Source organism: Somniosus microcephalus, unplaced genomic scaffold (genome assembly GCF_052327205.1).
Source record: "Somniosus microcephalus isolate GS21.2 unplaced genomic scaffold, FLI_Smic_1.0 unresolved_chr5, whole genome shotgun sequence".
In the NCBI taxonomy this organism is placed as follows: domain Eukaryota; kingdom Metazoa; phylum Chordata; class Chondrichthyes; order Squaliformes; family Somniosidae; genus Somniosus; species Somniosus microcephalus.
The window spans coordinates 29804743-29826016 of NW_028225183.1; positions in this window are offsets into that span (position 1 = coordinate 29804743).

Sequence of the window (21274 nt, forward strand, 5' to 3'; positions counted from 1 at the left end):
CTGCGGGAAGGTGGATTTGGGGTTAGGGCGGAAATGTGGATTTGGGATTAGTGCAGGACGATGGATTTGGGGATTGTGTGGGAATGTGGATTTGGGGATTGTGCGGGAAGGTGGATTTGGGGTTAGTGCAGGAATGTGGATTTGGGGATAGTGCAGGAATGTGGATTTGGGATTAGTGCGGGAAGGTGGGTTTGGGGTTAGTGCGGGAAGGTGGATTTGGGTATTGTACGTGAAAGTGGATTTCGGGTTAGTGCGGGAAGGTGGATTTGGGATTAATGCGGGAAGATGGATTTGGGGATAGTGCAGGAAGATGGATTTGGGGTTAGTGCAGCAAGTTGGATTTGGGGTTAGGGCGGGAAGGTTGAGTTGTGGATAGTGCCGGAATGTGGATTTGGGGTTAGGGTGGAAAGGTGGATTTGGTGTTGGTGCGGGCATTTGGATTTGGTGTTAATTCGGGAAGGTGGATTTGGGGATATTGCGGGAAGGTTGTTTTGGGGTTAGCATGGGAATGTGCATTGAGGGTTATTGCGGGAAGGTGGATTTGGGGTTAAGCGGGAAGTTGGATTTGGGGTTATTGTGGCAAGATGGATTTGGGGATAGTGCGGGAAGATGGATTTGGGGTTAGGGCAGGGAGGTGGATGTGGGGTTAGGGTGGAAAGATGGATTTGGTGTTAGTGCGGAAATTTGGATTTGGTGTTAATTCGGGAAGGTGGATTTGGGGATATTGCGGGAAGGTTGTTTTGGGGTTAGCATGAGAATGTGCATTGAGGGTTAGTGCGGGAAGGTGGATTTGGGGTTAGTGCAGGAAGGTGGATTTGGGGTTATTGCGGGAAGGTGGATTTGGTGATAGTGCGGGAATGTGGATTTGGGGTTAGGGCAGGAAGGTGGATGTGGAGTTACTGCGGGAAGGTGGATTTGGGGATAGTGTCTGAAGGTGGATTTGGGGATAGTGCAGGAAGGTGGATTTGGGGTTAGCGCGGGACGGCGGATTTGGGGATAGTGCGGGAAGGTGGATTTGGGATTAGTGCAGGACAATGGATTTCGGGATTGTGCAGGAAGGTGGATTTGGGGATATTGCGGGAAGGTTGTTTTGGGGTTAGCACGGGAATGTGCATTGAGGGTTAGTGCGGGAACGTGGATTTATCTTTTGTGCGGGAAGTTGGATTTGGGGTTATTGTGGGAAGGTGGATTTGTGGTTAGTGCGGGAAGGTGGATTTGGGTTTAGTGCAGGAAGGTGGATTTGGGGTTATTGCGGGAAGGTGGATTTGGGGCTAGGCGGGAAGGTGGATTTGAAGTTAGTGCGGGAAGTTGGATTTGGGGTTATTGTGGCAAGGTGGATTTGGGGTTAGTGCAGGAAGGTCGATTTGGGGTTAGTGCGGGAAGCTGGATTTGGGGAAAGTGCGGGATTGTGGTTTTGGGATTAATGCGGGAAGGTGGATTTGGGGTTCGTGCAGGATGGTGCATTTGGGGATTGTGCGTGAAAGTGGATTTCGGGTTAGTGCGGGAAGCTGGATTTGGGATTAGTGCGGGAAGTTGGATTTGGGGTTAGTGCGGGAAAGGTGGATTTCGGGTTAGTGCGGGAAGGTGGATTTGGGGTTAGTGCGGGAAGGTGGATTTGGGGTTAGTGAGTGAAGTTGGATTCGGGGTTACTGCGGGAAGGTGGATTTGGGATTAATGCGGGACATTGGATCTGGGATTATTGTGGGAAGATGGATTTGGGTTTAGTGCAGGAAGGTCGATTTGGTGTTCGTGCGGAAAGCTGGATTTGGGGAAAGTGTGGGATTGTGGATTTGAGGTTGGTGCCGGAAGGTGGTGTTGGGGTTAGTGTGGGAAGGTGGATTTGGGGTTAGTGCGGGAAGATGGATTTGGGGAAAGTGCGGGTAGGTGTATTTGCGGTAAAAGCGGGACTGTGGATTTTGGGTTAATGCAGGAAGTTGGATTTGAGAATATTGCGGGAGGGTGGATTTGGGGTTAGTGCGGTAAGCTTGATTTGGGGTTATTGCAGGAAGTTGGATGTGGGGCTAGTGTGGGAAGGTGGATTTGGGGTTAGTGGGGGAAGGTGGATTTGGGGTTATTGCGGGAAGTTTGACTTGGGGATATTGCGGGAAGGAGGATTTGGGGAGAGTGCGGGGAGGTTTATTTGGGCATATAACGTGAAGGTGGATTTGGGGTTATTGCGGGCAGTTTGAGTGGGGTTATTGAGGGAAGGTGGATTTGCGGATAGTGTGGGAAGGTGGACTTGGGGTTACTGCGGGAAGGTGGATTTGGGGTAAGTGCGGGAAGGTGGACTTGGGGTAAGCGCGGTAAGGTGAATTTGATGTTAGTGCGGGAAGGTGGATTTGGGCTTAGTGCGGGAAGGTGGATTTGGGGATAGTGCGGGAAGATGGATTTGGGGTTATTGCGGGAAGTTGGATTTGGGATTAGGGCAGGAAGATGGATTTGGGGTCAGTGCGGGAAGGTGGATTTGGGGTTAGTGCCGGAAGGTGGATTTGGTGTTCGTGCGGGAAAGTTGATTTGGGGAAAGTGCCGGAATGTGGTTTTGGAGTTAGGGTGGGAAGGTGGATTAGGTGTTACTGCGGGAATTTGGATTTGGTGTTAATGCGGGAATATGGATTTGGGATTATTGCGGGAAAGTTGATTTGGGGAAAGTGCCGGAAGGTGGATTTGGGGATAGTGCGGGAAGGTGGATTTGTGTTTAATGCGGGAAGTTGGATTTAGGGTTAGTGCTGGAAGGTGGATTTAGGCTTAGTGCGGGAAGGTGGATTTGGGGTTATTGCGGGAAGGTGGATTAGGGGATAGTGCGGGAAGGTGTATTTGGAGTTAGTGCTGCAAGGTGGATTTGGGGTTCGTGCGGGAAGGTGGTTTTGGGGTTAATGCGGGAAGGTAGATTTGGGGATATTGCGGGAAGGTGGTCTTGGGGTTAGTGCGGGAAGGTGGATTTGGGATTAGGGCAGGAAGGTGGATTTGGGGTCAGTGCGGGAAGGTGGTTTTGGGGTTAGTGCCGGAAGTTGGATTTGGTGTTAGTGCGGGAAAGTTGATTTGGGGAAAGTGCCGGAATGTGGATTTGGAGTTAGGGTGGGAAGTTGGATTTGGTGTTAGTGCGGGAATTTGGATTTGGTGTTAATGCGGGAATATGGATTCGGGATTATTGCGGGAAGGTGGATTTGGGGATAGTGCGGGAAAGTGGATTAGGTGATAGTGCGGGAAGGTGTAGTCATAGAGTCATAGAGTCATAGAGTTTTACAGCACAGAAAGAGGCCCTTCGGCCCATCGTGTCTGCGCCGCCCATCCATCCCTGTCCAGTCTAATCCCATTTTCCAGCATTTGGTCCATAGCCTTGTATGCAATGGCATTTCAAGTGCTCATCCAAATGCTTCTTGAATGTTGTGAGGGTTCCTGCCTCTACCATCCTTTCAGGCATTGCATTCCACATTCCAACCACCCACTGGGTGAAAAAGTTCCTCCTCAAATCCCCTCTAAATCTCCTGCCCCTTACCCTGAATCTATGCCCCCTTGTTATTGACCCCCCCACTAAGGGGAAAAGTTCCTCTTTATCTACCCTTTCGATGCCCCTCATCATTTTGTGCAACTCAATCAGGTCCCCCCTCAGCCTTCTCTGCTCCAAGGAAAACAACCCCAGCCTGTCCAGCCTCTCTTCATAGCTGAGGCGCTCCATCCCAGGTAACATCCTGGTGAATCTTCTCTGCACCCTCTCCAAAGCAATCACATCTTTCCTATTGTGAGGCGACCAGAACTGCACACAGTACTCCAGCTGTGGCCTCACCAGCGTTTTGTACAGCTCCATCATAACCTCCCTGCTCTTATATTCTATGCCTCGGCTAATGAAGGCAAGTATCCCATATCCCTTTTTAACCACCTTATCTACCTGCTCCGCTGCCTTCAGGGATCTATGTACATGTACACCAAGGTCCCTCTGACCCACTGTACGTCCTAGGGTCCTACCACTCATTGTGTATTCCCTTGCCTTATTTGTCTGTCCAAAATGCATCACCTCGCACTTTTCAGGGTTAAATTCCATTTGCCACTTTTCCGCCCATCTGACCAACCCGTTTATATCGTCCTGCAGCCTGAGGCTTTCCTCCTCGCAATTTACCACCCCACCAATTTTTGTGTCATCTGCGAACTTACTGATCATACCTTTTACATTCTCATCCAAATCATTTATGTAGATCACAAACAACAAGGGACCCAGCACCGATCCCTGAGGTACCCCACTGGACACAGGCTTCCAGTCACAAAAGCAACCTTCGACCATCACCCTCTGCCTCCTGCCACTCAGCCAGTTTAGGATCCAACGCGCCAAGGCACCCTGGATCCCATGGGCTCTTACCTTCTTGACCAGTCTCCTATGCGGGACTTTGTCAAAAGCTTTACTGAAGTCCATGTAAACCACATCCACAGCATTTCCCTCAACCACCCCCGTAGTCACCCCCTCGAAAAATTCAATCAGATTTCTCAGACATGATTTACCCTTGACAAAGCCATGCTGACTATCCCCGATTAATCCTTGCCTCTCCAAGTGTAGATTAATTTTGTCCCTCAGAATTTTTTCCAATAATTTCCCCACCACAGATGTTAGACTCACTGGCCTGTAATTCCCTGGTTTATCCCTGCTACCCTTCTTGAAAAATGGTGCGACGTTAGCTGTTCTCCAGTACTCTGGTACATCCCCTGTGGCCAGAGAGGTTCTGTAAATTTTTGTCAGAGCCCCTGCAATCTCCTCCTTTGCCTCCCACAGCAGCCTGGGATACATCTCGTCCGGGCCTGGGGATTTATCCACTTTTTGGCCTGCTATAACCGCTAGCACCTCCTCCCTCTCGATGCTAATATGTTCAAGTATGTCACAGTCCCCTTGCCCGATTTCTATGTCTGCATCGTCTTTCTCCATAGTGAACACAGATGCAAAAAATTCATTTAAAACCCCGCCTACATCCTCTGGCTGTACACACAGATTGCCACTTTGGTCCCTAATGGGCCCTACCCTTTCCCTGGTTATCCTCTTGCCCTTAATATACTTATAAAACATCTTAGGATTTTCCTTTATTTTGCTCGCCAGTGTTATTTCATGGCCCCTCCTCGCCCTCCTAATTTCTTAGTTAAGTATGCCCCTGCACTTTTTATACTCCTCTAGGGCTTCTTCCGTCTTTAGTCTTTTGTAACTGCCAAAAGCCCCCCTTTTATTTCTAATGCATTTTTGTATATCCCTTGTCATCCAAGGTTCCCTTTGCTTGGTCCCACCCTTGACCTTTACAGGAACATGTTGGCGTTGTACTCTCTCTATTTCCCTTCTGAAAGCCTCCCACTGTTTTGATGTGGATTTTCCTATAAGCAGCTGCTCCCAGTCCACTTTGGCCAGATCCTGCCTTATCATATTAAAATCGGCCTTCCCCCAATTTAGAACCCTTATTTCCGGGCCGTCTTTGTCTTTTTCCATGACCACCTTAAATCTCACCGAATTATGGTCACTGTCGCCAAGATGCTCTCCTAATGACACTTCCACCACTTGCCCGGCTACATTCCCCAGAATTAGGTCCCGTACCGCCCCTCTCTTGTAGGACTTTCTACATGTTGGCTCAAAAAGCTCTCCTGGATGCACTTTAAGAATTCTGCACGCTCTAAGCCTTTCACACTCTGACTGTCCCAATTTATATTGGGGAAGTTGAAATCCCCCACTATTATTACCCTATTATTTTCGCACTTTTCTGAGATTTGCCTACATATCTGTTCCTCTATCTCCCCCTGACTGTTTGGGGGCTTATAGTACACTCCCAGCAAAGTGCTTGCCCACTTTTTGTTTTTATGTTCTACCCATATGGCCTCATTAGAGGAACCCGCTAATATATCATCCCTCCTTACAGCAGTAATTGACTCCTTAATTAATATTGCAACACCCCCTCCCCTTTTACACCCCCCTCTGTCTCGCCTGAAGATTCTATACCCCGGAATATTGAGCTGCCAGTCCTGACCCTCCCTCAACCATGTCTCCGTGATAGCAACAATATCGTACTCCCATGTGTTCAACAACAACTTCAGTTCATCCACCTTATTTGCAAGACTCCTTGCATTAAAATAAATGCCTTCCAGCCCTGCCATATTCTCTTTTGCCTTCACATATTTGCTCTGCCTTCCCAGCTGACTTGTTTTTCCCTCTGTATTTGGCTGTAAATCACCCCCTACTATAGCTCCACTCTGTACCCCAACCCCCTGCCAAGTTAGTTTAAACCCTCCCCAGCAGTGTTAGCAAACCTCCCCGCAAGGATATTGGTTCCCCTCTGGTTCAGGTGTAAACCGTCCGTCTTGTACAAGTCCCACCTTTCCCAGAAGCAGACCCAGTGATCCAGGAAACTAAAGCCCTCCCCCCTGCCCCATCCCTTTAGCCACGCATTCATCTGTTCTATCTTCCTATTCCTATACTTACTAGCACGTGGCACCGGGAGTAATCCAGTGATTAAAGCCTTTGAGGTCCTGCTCTTTAATCCTTCACCTAGCTCCCTAAATTCTTGCTGCAGGACCTCATCCCTCTTTTTACCTATGTCGTTGGTACCAATGTGGACCGCGACCACTGGCTGTTCACCCTCCCCCTCCAGAATGCCAGGGGTTAGTGCGGGATGGTAAATTTGGGGTTAATGCGGGAATGTGGATTTGGGGCTATGTGGGAAGTTGGATTTGGGGTTAGTGCGGGAAGGGAGATTTGGAGTTAGAGCTGAAAGGTGGATTTGGGGTTCATGTGGGAAGGTGGTTTTGGGGTTAATGCGGGAAGGTAGATTTGGGGATATTGCGGGAAGGTGGATTTGGGGTTAGTGCGGGAGGGTGGATTCGGGGATAGTGCGGGATGGTTGATTTGGGGTTAGTGCGGGAAGGTGGATTTGGGGATAGTGCGGGAATGTGGATTTGTGTTTAGTGCGAGAAGTTGGATTTGTGGTTATTGAGGGAAGATTGATTTGGGAATATTGCAGTAAGGTGGATTTGTGGTTATTGCGGGAAGGTGGTCTTGGGGTTAGTGCGGGAAGGTGGATTTGAGTTTAGTGCCAGAAGGTGGATTGGGGTTAGGGAGGGAAGGTGGATTTGGGGTTAGTGTGGAAAGGTGGATTTGGGGATATTGCGGGAAGGTGGATTTGGGGTTAGCACGGTACTGTGGGTTGAGGGTTAGTGCGGGAAGATGGATTTTGGTTTAGTGCGGGAAGTTGGATTTGGAGTTATTGCGGGAAGGTGGATTTGGGGTTAGTGCGGGAACATGGATTTTGGGTTAGTGCGGGAAGTTGGATTTGGGGTTAGTGCGGGATGGTAAATTTGGGGTTAATGCGGGAATGTGGATTGGGGCTATGTGGGAAGGTGGATTTGGGGTTAGTGCAGGAAGGTAGATTTGGGGTTAGTGCAGGAAGGTGGATTTTGGTTGAGTGATTGAAGTTGGGTTTGGGGTTATTGTGGGAAGGTTGATTTGGGGTTAGTGCAGGAAGGTTGATTTGGGGTTAGTGCAGGAAGCTGGATTTGGGGAAAGTGCGGGATAGTGGATTTGAGATTAGTGCGGGAGGGTGGTTTTGGGGTTAGTGCGGGAAGGTGGATTTAGGGCTAGGTGGGAAGGTGGATTTGAGGTTAGTGCGGGAAGGTGGATTTGGGGTTAGTGCGGGAAGGTGAAATTGAGGTTAGTGTGGGAAGCTGGGTTTGGGGTTACTGTGGGAATGTAGATTTGGGGTTAGTGCAGGAAGGTTGATTTGGGGTTATTGCGCGAAGCTGTATTTGGGGAATGTGCGGGATTGTGGATTTGGGGTTAGTGCTGGAAGGGGGATTTGGGGTTGGTGCGGGAAGGTGGATTTGTGGATAATGTGGGAAGGTGGATTTGGGGTTATTGCAGGAACGTGGATTTGGTGTTGGTGCTGCAAGGTGGAATTGGTTATAATGCAGGAAGTTGGATTTGTGGATAGTGCGGTATGGTGAATTTTGGGATAGTATGAGAATGTGGATTTGGGGTTAGTGCGGGAATGTGGATTTGGGTTTAGTGTGGGAAAGTGGGTTTGGGTGTAATTTGGGAAGATGGATTTGGGGATAGTGCGAGAGGGTGGATTTGGTGTTATTGCTGGAAGGTGGATTTCGGGTTAGTGGGGGAAGGTTGATTTGGAGTCAGTACAGGAATGTGGATTTTGGTTTAGTGCGGGATGTTCGATTTGGGGCTAGTGCGGGAAGGTGGATTTGGGGTTCGTGCCAGAAAGTTGATTTGGGGAAAGTGCGGTTTGGTGGATTTTGGGATAGTTTGGGAAGTTCGATTTGTGGTTATTGCGGGAAGGTGGATTTGGGAAACAAAGCGGTATGGTGGATTTTGGGATAGTGCGAGAAGGTGGTTTTGGGTTTAGTGCGGGAAGGTGGATTTGGGGTTAATGCAGGAAGGCGGATTTGTGGTTATTGCGGGAATGTGGATTTGCGGATAGTGTTGGAAGATGGATTTGTGGTTAGTGCAGGAAGTTGAAATTGGAGTAAGTGTGGGAAGGTGGATTTGGGGTTAGTGCGGGAAGGTGGATTTGCGGTTAGTGAGGGAAGTTGAATTGTGGTTAGTGCGGGAAGGTGGATTAGTGCTTAGGGCAGGAAGGTAGATTTGAGGTTAGTGCAGGAAGGTGGATTCGGGTTAGTGCGTGAATGTGGATTTGGGGTTACTGCAGGTAGCTGGATTTGGGGATACTACGGGAAGTTGGATTTTGGATTAGTGTGGGAATGTGGATTTGGGATAAGTGCAGGAAGGTGGATTTGGGGTTAGTGTGGGAAGGTGGATTTGGGGCTAGTGCGGGAAGTTGGATTGGGGGTTAGTGCGGGAAGCTGGATTTGTGGTTAGCGTGGGAGGGTGAATTTGGGGACTGTGCGGGAATGTGGATTTTATGTTAGTGCGGGAATGTGGATTTGGGGATAGAGCGGGAAGGTGGATTTGGGGTTAGTGCGGGAAGGTGAATTTGCGGTTAGTGCGGGAAGCTGCTTTTGTGGATAGTGCAGGAAGTTGGATTGGAGGTCAGTGTGGGAAGGTGGATTTGGTGTTATTGCGGGAAAGTGGATTTGTGGATAGTGCAGCAAGGTGTATTTGGGGTTAGTGTGGGAGGTGGATTTGGGGATAGGGCAGGAAGTTTGATTTGGGGTTAGTGTGGGAATGTGGATTTGGGGATAGTGCGGGTAGGTGGATTTGGGGATAGTGCGGGAAGGTGGATTTGGGGTTACTGCGGGAAGGTGGATTTGGCGATAGTGTGTGAAGGTGGATTTGGGGGTAGTGCGGGAAGGAGGATTTGAGGTTAGTGTGGGAAGGTGGATTTGGGGTTAGGGCGGGAATGTGGATTTGGGGTTAGTGCTGGAAGATGGATTTGTGGATTGTGCAGGAAGGGGGATTTGGGTTTAGTGCGGGAATGTGGATTTGGGGATAGTGCGGGAAGGTGGATTTGGGGTTAGTGCAGGAATGTGTATTTGGGGTTTGTGCAGGAAGGTGGTTTTGGGGCTAGTGCGGGAAGGTGGAATTGGGGATTGTGCGTGAAAATGGATTTGGGGTTAGTGCGGGAAGCTGGATTTGGGATTAATGCGGGAAGTTGGATTTCAGGTTAGTGCGTGAAGGTGGATTTGGAGTTAGTGCGGGAAGGTGGATTTGGGGTTAGTGCGGGAAGGTGGATTTGGGGATAATGCGGGAAGTTTGATTTGGGGTTAAAGCAGGAAAGTTGATTTGGGGAAAGTGCCGGAAGGTGGATTTGGGGCTATAGCGGGAAGTTGGATTTGGGGTTATTGCGGGCAGTTTGATTTGGGGTTATTGAGGGAAGGTGGATTTGGGGTTAGTGCGGGAAGTTGGATTTGGGGATAGTGCGGGAAGGTGGACTTGGGGTTAGTGTGGGAAGGTGGATTTGGGGTAAGTGCGGGAAGGTGGACTTGGGATAAGTGGGGGAAAGTGGATTTGGGCTTAGTGCGGGAAGGTGGATTTGTGGTTAGTGAGGGTAGGTGGATTTGGGGATTGCATGGGAAGGTTGATTTGGGGTCAGTACGGGAAGGTGGATTCGGGGTTATTGCGGCATGGTCGATTTGGGGTTAATGCGGGAAGGGGGATTTGCGAATAGGGCAGGAAGGTGGATTTGTGATTGGTGTGGGAAGGTGGATTTGGGGTTCGTGCTGGAAGGTGGATTTGGAGTTATTGCAGGAACGTGGATTTGGTGTTAGTGCTGGAATGTGGAATTGGGTTTAGTGCAGGAAGTTGGATTTGGGGTTAATGTGGGAATGTGGATTTGGGGATAGTCCGGGAAGGTGGATTTGTGGTTAATGCAGGAAGGTTGATTCGAGGTTAGTGCAGGAAGATGGATTTAGGGTTAGTGCGGGCAGGTGGATTTGTGGATAATGCGGAATGTTGAATTTTGGGATAGTGCGAGAATGTGGATTTGGGGTTAGAGTCATAGAGTCATAGAGTAATACAGCACGGATAGAGGCCCTTCGGCCCATCGTGTCCGCGCCGGCCATCAAGCCCTCTCTAATCTAATCCCATATTCCAGCATTTGGCCCGTAGCCTTGTATGCTATGGCATTTCAAGTGCACATCCAAATGCTTCTTAAATGTTGTGAGGGTTTCTGCCTCCACAACCCTTTCAGGCAGTGAGTTCCAGACTCCAACCACCCTCTGGGTGAAAAAGTTCTTTCTCAAATCCCCTCTAAACCTCCCGCCCTTTACCTTGAATCTATGCCCCCTAGTTATTGACCCCTCTACTAAGGGAAAAAGCTCCTCAGCATCCATCCTATCTATGCCCCTCATAATTTTGAACACCTCAATCATGTCCCCCCTCAGCCTCCTCAGCTCCAAGGAAAACAAACCCAATCTGCCCAGTCTCTCTTCATAGCTGAAGCGCTCCAGCCCTGGTAACATCCTGGTGAACCTCCTCTGCACCCTCTCTAATGCGATCACATCCTTCCTGTAGTGCGGCGACCAGAACTGCACACAGTATTCCAGCTGTGGCCTAACCAGTGTTTTATACAGCTCCATTAAAACCTCCTTGCTCTTATATTCATTGCCTCGGCTGATGAAGGCAAGTATCCCATATGCCTTTTTTACCACCTTATCCACCTGTTCCGCCGCCTTCAGGGATCTGTGTACTTGCACACCCAGATCCCTCTGACCCTCTGTCTTGCCTGGGGTCTTTCCATTCATTGTGTATTCCTTTGCCTTGTTAGTCCCCCCAAAGTGCATCACCTCGCACTTTTCCGGGTTAAATTCCATTTGCCACTGTTCCGCCCATCTGACCAACCCATCTATATCGTCCTGCAGACTGAGGCTACCCTCCTCGCTATTTGCCACCCTACCAATTTTTGTATCATCCGCGAACTTACTGATCATACCCTTTACATTCATATCCAAGTCATTAATGTAGACCACAAACAGCAAGGGACCCAGCACCGATCCCTGTGGTACCCCACTGGCCACAGGCTACCAGTCACAAAAACAACCTTCGACCATCACCCTCTGCCTTCTGCCACTAAGCCAGTTTTGTATCCAATGTGCCAAGGCACCCTGGATTCCATGGGCTCTTACCTTCTTGACCAGTCTCCTGTGCGGGACTTTATCGAAGGCCTTACTGAAATCCATGTATACCACATCCACTGCGTTACCCTCATCCACACACCTAGTCACCCCCTCAAAAAATTCAATCAAATTAGTCAGACATGATCTTCCCTTGACAAAGCCATGTTGACTATCCCTGATTAATCCTTGCCTCTCCAAGTGGAGACAAATTTTGTCCCTCAGGATTTTTTCCAATAATTTTCCTACCACTGATGTTAGGCTCACTGGCCTGTAGTTCCCCGGTTTTTCCCTACTACCGTTCTTGAATAATGGTACTACATTAGCGGTTCTCCAGTCCTCTGGCACATCCCCTGTGGCCAGAGAGGTCCTGAATATATGTGTTAGAGCCCGCGCAATCTCCTCCTTTGCCTCACAAAGCAGCCTGGGATACATTTCATCCGGGCCTGGGGATTTATCCATTTTTAGGCCAGCTAAAACCGCCAATACCTCCTCCCTCTCGATGTTAATATGTTCGAGCATATCACAGTCCCCCTGCCCTATTTCTATGTCTACATCGTCCTTCTCCATAGTGAAAACAGATGCAAAAAATTCATTTAGAACCCCTCCTACATCTTCCGGCTCCACACACAGATTGCCACTTTTGTCCCTAATGGGCCCTATTTTTTCCCTAGTTATCCTCTTACCCTTAATATACTTATAAAACATCTTCGGATTTTCCTTTATTTTGCTCGCCAGTGTTATTTCATGGCCCCTCCTTGATCTCCTAATTTCTTTTTTAAGTATCCCCCTGCACTTTTTGTACTCCTCTAGGGCTTCCTCCGTCTTTAGCCTTTTGTATCTACCAAAAGCCCTCCTTTTTTTCCTAATCCATTCTCGTATATCCCCTGACATCCAAGGTTCCCTGTGGTTTTTGGAACCACCCTTGACCTTTACGGGAACATGTTGCCATTGTATGATCTCAATCTCCCTTCTGAAAGCCTCCCATTGCTCCGATGCGGATTTTCCTACAAGTAGCTGATCCCAGTCCATTTTGGCCAGATCCTGCCTTATCCTATTAAAATCGGCCTTCCCCCAATTTAGAACCTTTATTTCCGGCCCATCCCTGTCCTTTTCCATGGCCACCTTAAATCTTACCATTTTATGGTCACTATCACCAAAGTGCTCACCTACTAGCACTTTTTCCACTTGGCCGGCCACATTCCCTAGAATTAGATCCAGTACCGCCCCCTCTCGTGTAGGACTTTCTACATGCTGGCTCAAAAAGCTCTCCTGGATGCACTTTAAGAATTCTACACCCTCTGAGCCTTTCACACTTTGACTATCCCAGTTAATATTGGGGACGTTGAAATCCCCCATTATTATTACCCTATTATTTGCAGGGAATGTGGATTTGGGTTTAGTGCGGGAAAGTGTATTTGGGTTTAGTGCAGGAAGATGGATTTGGGGTTAGTGCGAGAAGGTGGATTTGTGGTTATTGCTGGAAGGTGGATTTGGGGTCAGTGCGGGAAGGTTGATTTGGTTTCAGTGCAGTGAGCTGGATTTGGGGTTAGTCCGGGAAGATGGATTTGGTTTTATTGCGGAATGTGGATTTGGGGATAGTGTTGGAAGGTGGATTTGTGGTTAGTGAGGGAAGTTCGATTTGGGGTTAGTGCTAGAAGGTGGATTTGGGGAAAGTGCGGTATGGCGGATTTTGGGATAGTGCGAGAAGGTGGATTTGGGTTTAGAGCGGGAAGGTCGATTTGGGGTTAATGCGGGTAGGTGGATTTGTGGTTATTGCGGGAATGTGGATTTGGGGATAGTGTTGGAAGGTGGATTTGTGGTAAGTGCTGGAAGTTGGATTTGGGGTTAGTGCGGGAAGGTGTTTTAGGGGTTAGTGCGGAATGGTGGATTTGGGGGTTAGTGCGGGAAGGTGAATTGTGGTTAGTGCTGGAAGGTGGATTTGGGGTTAGTGCGGGAAGGTGGATTTGTGTTAGTGCGGGAATGTTGATTTAGGGTTAGTGCGGGACGGTGGATTTGGGGTTAGTGTGTGAATTTGGATTTGGTGTTAGTGCGGGAAGGTGGATTTGGGGTTAGTGCGGGAAGGTGGATTTGGGGTTAAGGTGAGAAGGTGGTTGAGGGGTTATTGCGGGAATGTGGATTTGTGGTTAGGGCGGGAAGGTAGATTTGTGGTTAGTGCAGGAAGGTGGATTTGGATTAGTGCAGTAATGTGGATTTGGTGTTAGTGCAGATAGCTGGATTTGGGGATAATGTGGGAAGTTGGATTTTGTGTTAGTGTGGGAATGTGGATTTGGGATTAGTGTAGGAAGTGGATTTGGCATTAGTGCGGGATGGTGGATTTGGGGTTAATGCGAGAAGATGGATTTGGGGTTAGTGCGGGAAGCTGGATTTGTGGTTAGTGTGGGAAGGTGAATTTGGGGATAGTGTGGAAAGGTGGATTTTATTTTAGTGCGGGAATGTGGATTTGGGGATAGAGCGGGAAGGTGGATTTGGGGTTAGTGCGGGAAGGTGGATTTGGCGATAGTGTTTGAAGGTGGATTTGGGGATAGTGCGGGAAGGTGGATTTGGGGTTAGTGTGGGAAGGTAGATTTGGGAATATTGCGGGAAGGTGGATTTGGGGTTAGTGCGGGATGGTGGATTTGGTGATAGTGCGGGATGGTTGATTTGGGCTTAGTGCGGGATGGTGGATTTGGGAAAAGTGCGGGAAGGTGGATTTGGGGTTATTGTAGGAAGGTGGATTTGGGGTTAGTGCAGGAAGGTGGATTTGGGGTTAGTGCAGGAAGGCGGATTTGTGAATAGTGCGGGAAGGTGGATTCGGGGTTAGGGCGGGAATGTGGATTTGTGATTAGTGCGGGAATGTGGATTTGGTGTTATTGCGGGTAGATTAATTTGGGGATATTGCGGAAAGGTGGACTTGGGGTTATTGCGGGAAGTTTGATTTGGGGATATTGCTGGAATGTGGACTTGTGGTTCGTGTGGGAAAGTGGACTTGGGGGTTGTGCGGCAAGGTGGATTTGGGGATAATGCCAGAATGTGGATTTGGGGTTAGTGCGGGAAGGCAGATTTGGGCTTAGTGCAGGAAGTTGGATTTGGGGTTCGTGCGGGAAGGTGGATTTGGGGATATTGCGGGAAGGTGGATTTGTGGATATTGCATTAAGGTGGATTTGTGTTTATTCTGGTAAGTTTGATTTTGCAATATTGCGGGAAGGTGGATTTGGGGTTAGTGCGTGAAGGTGGATTTGGGGCTATTGTGGAATGTATGATTTGGGGTTAGTGCGGGAATGTCGAATTGGTGTTACTGAGGGAAGGTGGATTTGACGTTATTGCGGGAAGGTGGATTTGGGGCTATTGTGGAATGTATGATTTGGGGTTAGTGCGGGAAGGTCGATTTGGTGTTACTGAGGGAAGGTGGATTTGACGTTATTGCGGGAAGTTGGATTTGGGGATAGTGCGGGAAGGTGGATTTGGGGTTACTGTGGGATGATGGATTTGGGATTAGTGCGGGAATGTGGATTTGGGGTTAGTGCTGGAAGGATGATTTGGGGTTAGTGTGGGAAGGTCGATTTGGGGTTAGTGAGGGAAGGTGGATTTGGCGTTTTTGCGGGAAGGTGAATTTGGCGTTAGTGCGGGAAGGTGGATTTGAAGTTAGTGCTGCAAGATGGATTTGGGGTTAGTGCGGGAAGGTTCATTTGTGGATGTTGCGGTGAGGTGGATTGGGGCTTTGTGCGGGAAGGTGGAATTGGGGTTAGTGCGGGAACGTGGATTTGGGGTTAGTGTGGGAAGGTGGATTTGGGGTTACTGCGGGAAGTTGGATTTGGGGTTAGTCCGGGAAGGTGGATTTGGGATTAGTGCGGGAAGGTGGATTTCGGTATAGTGCTCGAAGGTTGATTTGGGTTTAGTGCAGGAAGTTGGATTTGTGGTTAGAGTGGGAAGGTGGATTTGGTGTTACTGCGGGAATGTGGATTTGGATTTGGAAGGTGGATTTGCGGAAATTGTGGGAAGGTGGATTTGGGGAGAGTGCGGGAACAAGGATTTGGGGATAACACGGGAAGGTAGATTTGGGGTTAGTGCGGGAAGGTGGATTTGGGGTTAGTGAGGGAATGTGGATATGGGATTGGTACTGGAAGATGGATTGGGGGATAGCACGGGAAGCTGGATTTGGGCTCAGTGTGGGAAGGTGGAATTGGGGTTAATGCAGGAAGATGGATTTGGAGTTTCTGCAGAAATGTGGATTTCGGGTTAGTGCAGGAAGTTGTATTTGGGGTTAGTGTGGGAAGTTTGATTTGGGGTTATTGCGGGAAGGTGGATTTGGGGTTAGTGCAGGAAGGTGGATTTAGGGTTATTGTGGGAAGATTGATTTGGGAATATTGCGGGAAGGAGGATTTGGGGTTAGTGCAGGAAGTTGGATTTGGTGCTATTGCGGGATGTATGATTTGGGTTTAGTGCGGTAAGGTCGATTTGGAGTTAGTGAGGGAAGGTGGATTTGACGTTATTGCTTGAAGGTGGATTTGGGGAGAGTGCAGGAAGGTGGATTTGGGGATAGTGCGGGAAGGTGGATTTGGGGATAGTGCGGGAATGTGGATTTGGAGTTAGTGCATGAAGGTGGGTTTGAGGTTAGTGCGGGAATGTGGATTTGGTGTTTGTACGGGAATGTGGATTTGGGGATAGTGCGGGAAGGTGGAACTGGTGTTAGTGCGGGAAGGTGGATTTGGGGTTAATGTGGGAATTTGGATTTGGCGATAGTGCTGGAAGGTGGATTTGGGGTTAGTGCAGGAATTTGGATTTGTATTTATTGTGGGATGGTGGATTTGGTGTCACTGCGGGAATGTAGGTTTTGGGTTAGTGCAGGAAGGTCGATTTGGGGATAGAGTGGGAAGGTGGATTTGGGGCGACTGCGGGAAGGTGGACTTGTGGATAGTAGGGAAAGGTGGATTTGGGGTTAATGCGGGAAGGTGGATTTAGGGACAGTGCATGAAGGTGGATTTTTGGTTAGTGTGGGAAAATGGATTTGGGGTTATTGTGGGAAGTTGGATTTGGGCTCAGTGCGGGAAGTTGGATTTGGGGTTATTGCGGGAAGATGAATTTGTGGTTAATGCGGGAAGGTGGATTTCGGATTAGTGCGGGAAAGTGGATTTGGGGTTAGTGTGGGAATGTGGATTTGTGTTTAGTCTGGGAAATTGGATTTGGGGTTATGGCAGGAAGGTGAATTGGGGTTACTGTGGGAAGGTGGATTTGGGGTTAGTGCAGGAAGGTAGATTTGGGGTTTGTACGGGAAGTTGGGTTTGGGGTTATTGCAGGAAGGTGGATTTGGGGTTATTGTGGGAAGATTGATCTGGGAATATTGCGGGAAGGAGGATTTGGAGTTAGTGCGGGAAGTTGGATTTGGGTTTAGTGCTGGATGGTGGATTTGGTGTTAGTGCGGGAAGGTGGATTTGGGGTTAATGCGGGAGGGTTTATTTGGGGTTAGTGTGGGAAGGTGGATTTGTGGTTAGTGCGGGAAAGTGCATCTGGGGTTAGTGCGGGAAGGTGGATTTGGGGTTAATGCGGTTAGGTGGATTTAGGGACAGTGCAGGATGGTGGATTTGGTGTTACTATGGGAATGTGGAGTTGGGGTTAGCACGGCAAGGTGGATTTGTGGTTACTGCGGGAAGGTGGAGTTTGGGTTAGTGCGGGAAGGTGGATTTGGGGATAGTGTTGGAAGGTGGACTTGGGATAAGTGCAGGAATGTGGATTTGGTGATACTGCAGGAATATTGATTTGGGGTTAGTGCGGGAAGGTGGAATTGGGAATAGGGCAGAAAGGTGGAATTGGCGTTAGTGCGGGAAGGTGGATTTGGGAATAGTGCAGGAAGATTGATTTGTGGATAATGCGGGAAGGTGGATTTTGTGATAGTGCGGGAAGGTGGATTTGGGGTTAATCCGGGAAGGTGGATGAATGTATATTTGGGGTTAGTGCGTGAAGGTGGATTTGGGGTTAGTGCGGGAAGCTGGATTTTGGGATAATGCAGGAAGGTGGATGTGGGGTTAGTGCGGGAATGTTGATTTGTGGTTAGTGATGGAAGGTGGATTTGGGGATAGTGCGGGAAGGTGGATTTGGGGAGACTGTGGGAAGGTGGATTTGGGGTTCGTGTGGGAAAGTGGATTTGGGGTTATGGCAGGAAGGTGGATTGGGGTTTAGTGCGGGAAGGTGGATTTCTGGTTAGTGTGGGAAGATGTATTTGGGGTTAGTGCGGGATGGTGGATTTGGGGTTAGTGCGGGGAGGTGGATTTGGGGCTATTGTGGGATGTATGATTTGGGGTTAGTGCAGGAAGGTCGATTTGGGTTTAGTGAGGGAAGGTGGATTTGGCGTTACTGCGGGAAGCTGGATTTTGGGATAGTTCGGGAAGGTGGAATTGGGGTTAGTCACAGAATCACAGAAACCCCACAGTGCAGATAGAGGCCATTTCGGCCCATCGAGCCTGCACCGACACATATCCCACCCGATCCCTGTAACCCCTACACCAACACATATCCCACACTATCCCCGTAACCCCACGTATTTAATCCCCCAAACACTAAGGGTCAATTTATCATAGCCAATCAACCTAACCCGCACATCTTTGGACTGTGGGAGGAAACCGTAGCACCCGGAGGAAACACTCGCAAACACGGGGAGAATGTGCAAACTCCACACAGACAGTGCGGGAAGGTGGATTTGGGGTTAGTGCGGGAAGTTGGATTTGGGGTTAGTGCTGGAAGGTGGATTTGGGGTTAGTGCGGGAAGTTGGATTTGGGGTTAGTGCGGGAAGGTGGATTTGGTGATATTGCTGGAAGGTGGATTTGGGGTTAATGCGGGAAGGTGCATTTGTGGATATTGCGGTAAGGTGGATTGGGGCTTTTTGTGGGAAGGTGGAATTGGGGTTGGTGCAGGAAGGTGGATTTGGGGTTAATGTTTGAAGGTGGATTTGGGGTTAGTGCGGGAAGTTGGATTTGGGGTTAGTGCGGGAAGGTGGATTTGGGATTAGTGCGGAAAGGTGGATTTCGGGATAGTGCTGGAAGGTGGATTTGGGTTTAGTGCAGGAAGTTGGATTTGTGGTTAGAGTGGGAAGGTGGATTTGGTGTTACTGCGGGAATGTGGATTTGAGGTTAGTGCGGGAAGGTGGATTTTGGATAGTGCGGGAAGGTGGATTTGGGGATAGCACGGGCTGGTGGATTTGGTGTTAGTGCTGGAAGGTTGATTTGGGGACAGTGCAGGAAGATGGATTTGGGGACAGTGCGATAAGATGGATTTGCGGTTGTGCGGGAAGGTTGATTTGGGGATAGTGCGGGAAGATGGAATTGTGGTTAGTGCGGGAATGTGGATATAGGGTTAATGCTGGAAGATGGATGGGGATAGCACGGGAAGCTGGATTTGGGCTAAGTGCAGGACGGTGGATTTGGGATTATTGCAGGAAGATGGATTTGGAGTTTCTGCGGGAAGGTGGATTTCGGGTTAGTGCGGGTAGATGTATTTGGTATTAGTGTGGGAAGTTTGATTTGGGGATATTGCGGGAAGGTGGATTTGGGGTTAGTGCGGGAAGGTGGATTTGGGGTTATTGCAGGAAGATTGATTTGAGAATATTGCGGGAAGGATGATTTGGGGTTAGTGCGGGAAGTTGGATTTGGTTCTATTGCGGAATGTATGAGTTGGGGTTAGTGCAGTAAGGTCGATTTGGGTTTAGTGAGGGAAGGTGGATTTGACGTTATTGCTGGAATGTGGATTTGGGGGTAATGCGGGTAGGTGGATTTGGGGATACCACGGGATGTTGGATTTGGGGTTAGTGCTGGAAGGTTGATTTGGGGACAGTGCGGGAAGATGGATTTGTGGGCAGTGCGGTAAGGTAGGTTTGGGTTTGTGCGGGAAGGTTGATTTGGGGATAGTGCTGGAAGATGGATTTGTGGTTAGTGCGGGAATGTGGATATAGGGTTAATGCTGGAAGATGGATGGGGGATAGCACGGGAAGCTGGATTTGGGCTAAGTGCAGGAAGGTGGATTTGGGGTTATTGCAGGAAGATGGATTTGGAGTTTCTGCGGGTAGGTGGATTTCGAGTTAGTGCGGGTAGTTGTATTTGGTATTAGTGTGGGAAGTTTGATTTGGGGATATTGCGGGAAGGTGGATTTGGGGTTATTGCAGGAAGGTGGATTTGGGGTTATTGTAGGAAGATTGATTTGGGAATATTGCGGGAAGGATGATTTGGGGTTAGTGCGGGAAGTTGGATTTGGTTCTATTGCGGGATGTATGATTTGGGGTTAGTGCGGTAAGGTCGATTTGGGTTTAGTGAGGGAAGGTGGATTTGACGTTATTGCTGGAATGTGGATTTGGGGATAGTGCGGGAAGGTGGATTTGGAGATAGTGCAGGAAGGTTGATTTGGAGTTAGTGCGTGAAGGTGGGTTTGGGGTTAATGCGGGAATGTGGATTTGGTGTTAGTATGTGAATGTGGATTTGGGGATCGCGTGGGAAGGTGGAATTGGAGTTAGTGCGGGAAGGTGGATTGGGGGTTAATGCTGGAAGGTGGATTAGGGGTTCGTGCGGGAAGGTGGAATTGGGTTTAGTGCGGAAGGTTGATTAGGGGTTAGTGTGGGAAGGTGGATTTTGGGATAGTGCGGGAATGTGGATTTGGCATTAGTGCAGGATTGTGGATTTGGGGAAAGCACGGGAAGATGGATTTGGGGTCAGTGCAGGAAGGTGGATTTGTGGATAGCACGAGAAGATGGATTTGGGATTAGTGCGGGAAAGTGGATTCGGAGTTACTGCGGTAAGGTGGATTTGGGGACAGTGCGGGAAGGTCGATTTGGGGTTAGCATGGGAAGGTGGATTTAGGGTGAGTGCAGGAAGGTGGATTTGGAGTTAGTGCGTGAAGGTGGATTTGGGGTTAGTGCAGGAAGGTTGATTTGATATAAATGCATGAAGGTGGATTTGGGTTTAGTGTGTGAAGGTGGATTTGCGGTTGGTGCGGGTAGCTGGATTTTGAGATAGTGCGGGAAGGTGGATGTGGGGTTAATGCAGGAATGTGGATTTGTGTTTAGTGTGGGAAATTGGATTTGGGGTTATGGCAGCATTGTGAATTGGGCTTAGTGCGGGAAGGTGGATTTGGGATTAGTGCAGGAAGGTAGATTTGGGGTTAGTACGGGAAGGTGGATTTGGGGTTAGTGCAGGAAGGTGGATTTGGGGATATTGCGGGAAGGTGGATTTGGGGTTAGTGCAGGAAGATGGATTTGGGGATAGCACGAGAAGGTGGATTTGGGATTAGTGCGGGAAAGTGGATTCGGAGTTAGTGCGGGAAGGTGGATTTGGGGACACTGCGGGAAGGTGGATTTGGGGTTAGCATGGGAAGGTGGATTTAGGGTGAGTGCAGGAAGGTGGATTTGGAGTTACTGCATGAAGGTGGATTTGGGGTTAGTGCTGGAAGGTTGATTTGGTATAAGTGCGTGAAGGTGGATTTGGGTTTAATGTGTGAAGGTGGATTTGCGGTTAGAGCGAGAAGCTGGATTTTGGGACAGTGCAGGTAGGTGGATGTGTGGTTAGTGCAGGAATGTGGATTTGTGTTTAGTGTGGGAAATTGGATTTGGGGTTATGGCAGCATTGTGAATTGGGCTTAGTGCGGGAAGGTGGATTTGGGATTAGTGCAGGAAGGTAGATTTGGGGTTAGTACGGGAAGGTGGATTTGGGGTTAGTGCAGGAAGGTGGATTTGGGGATATTGCGGGAAGGTGGATTTGG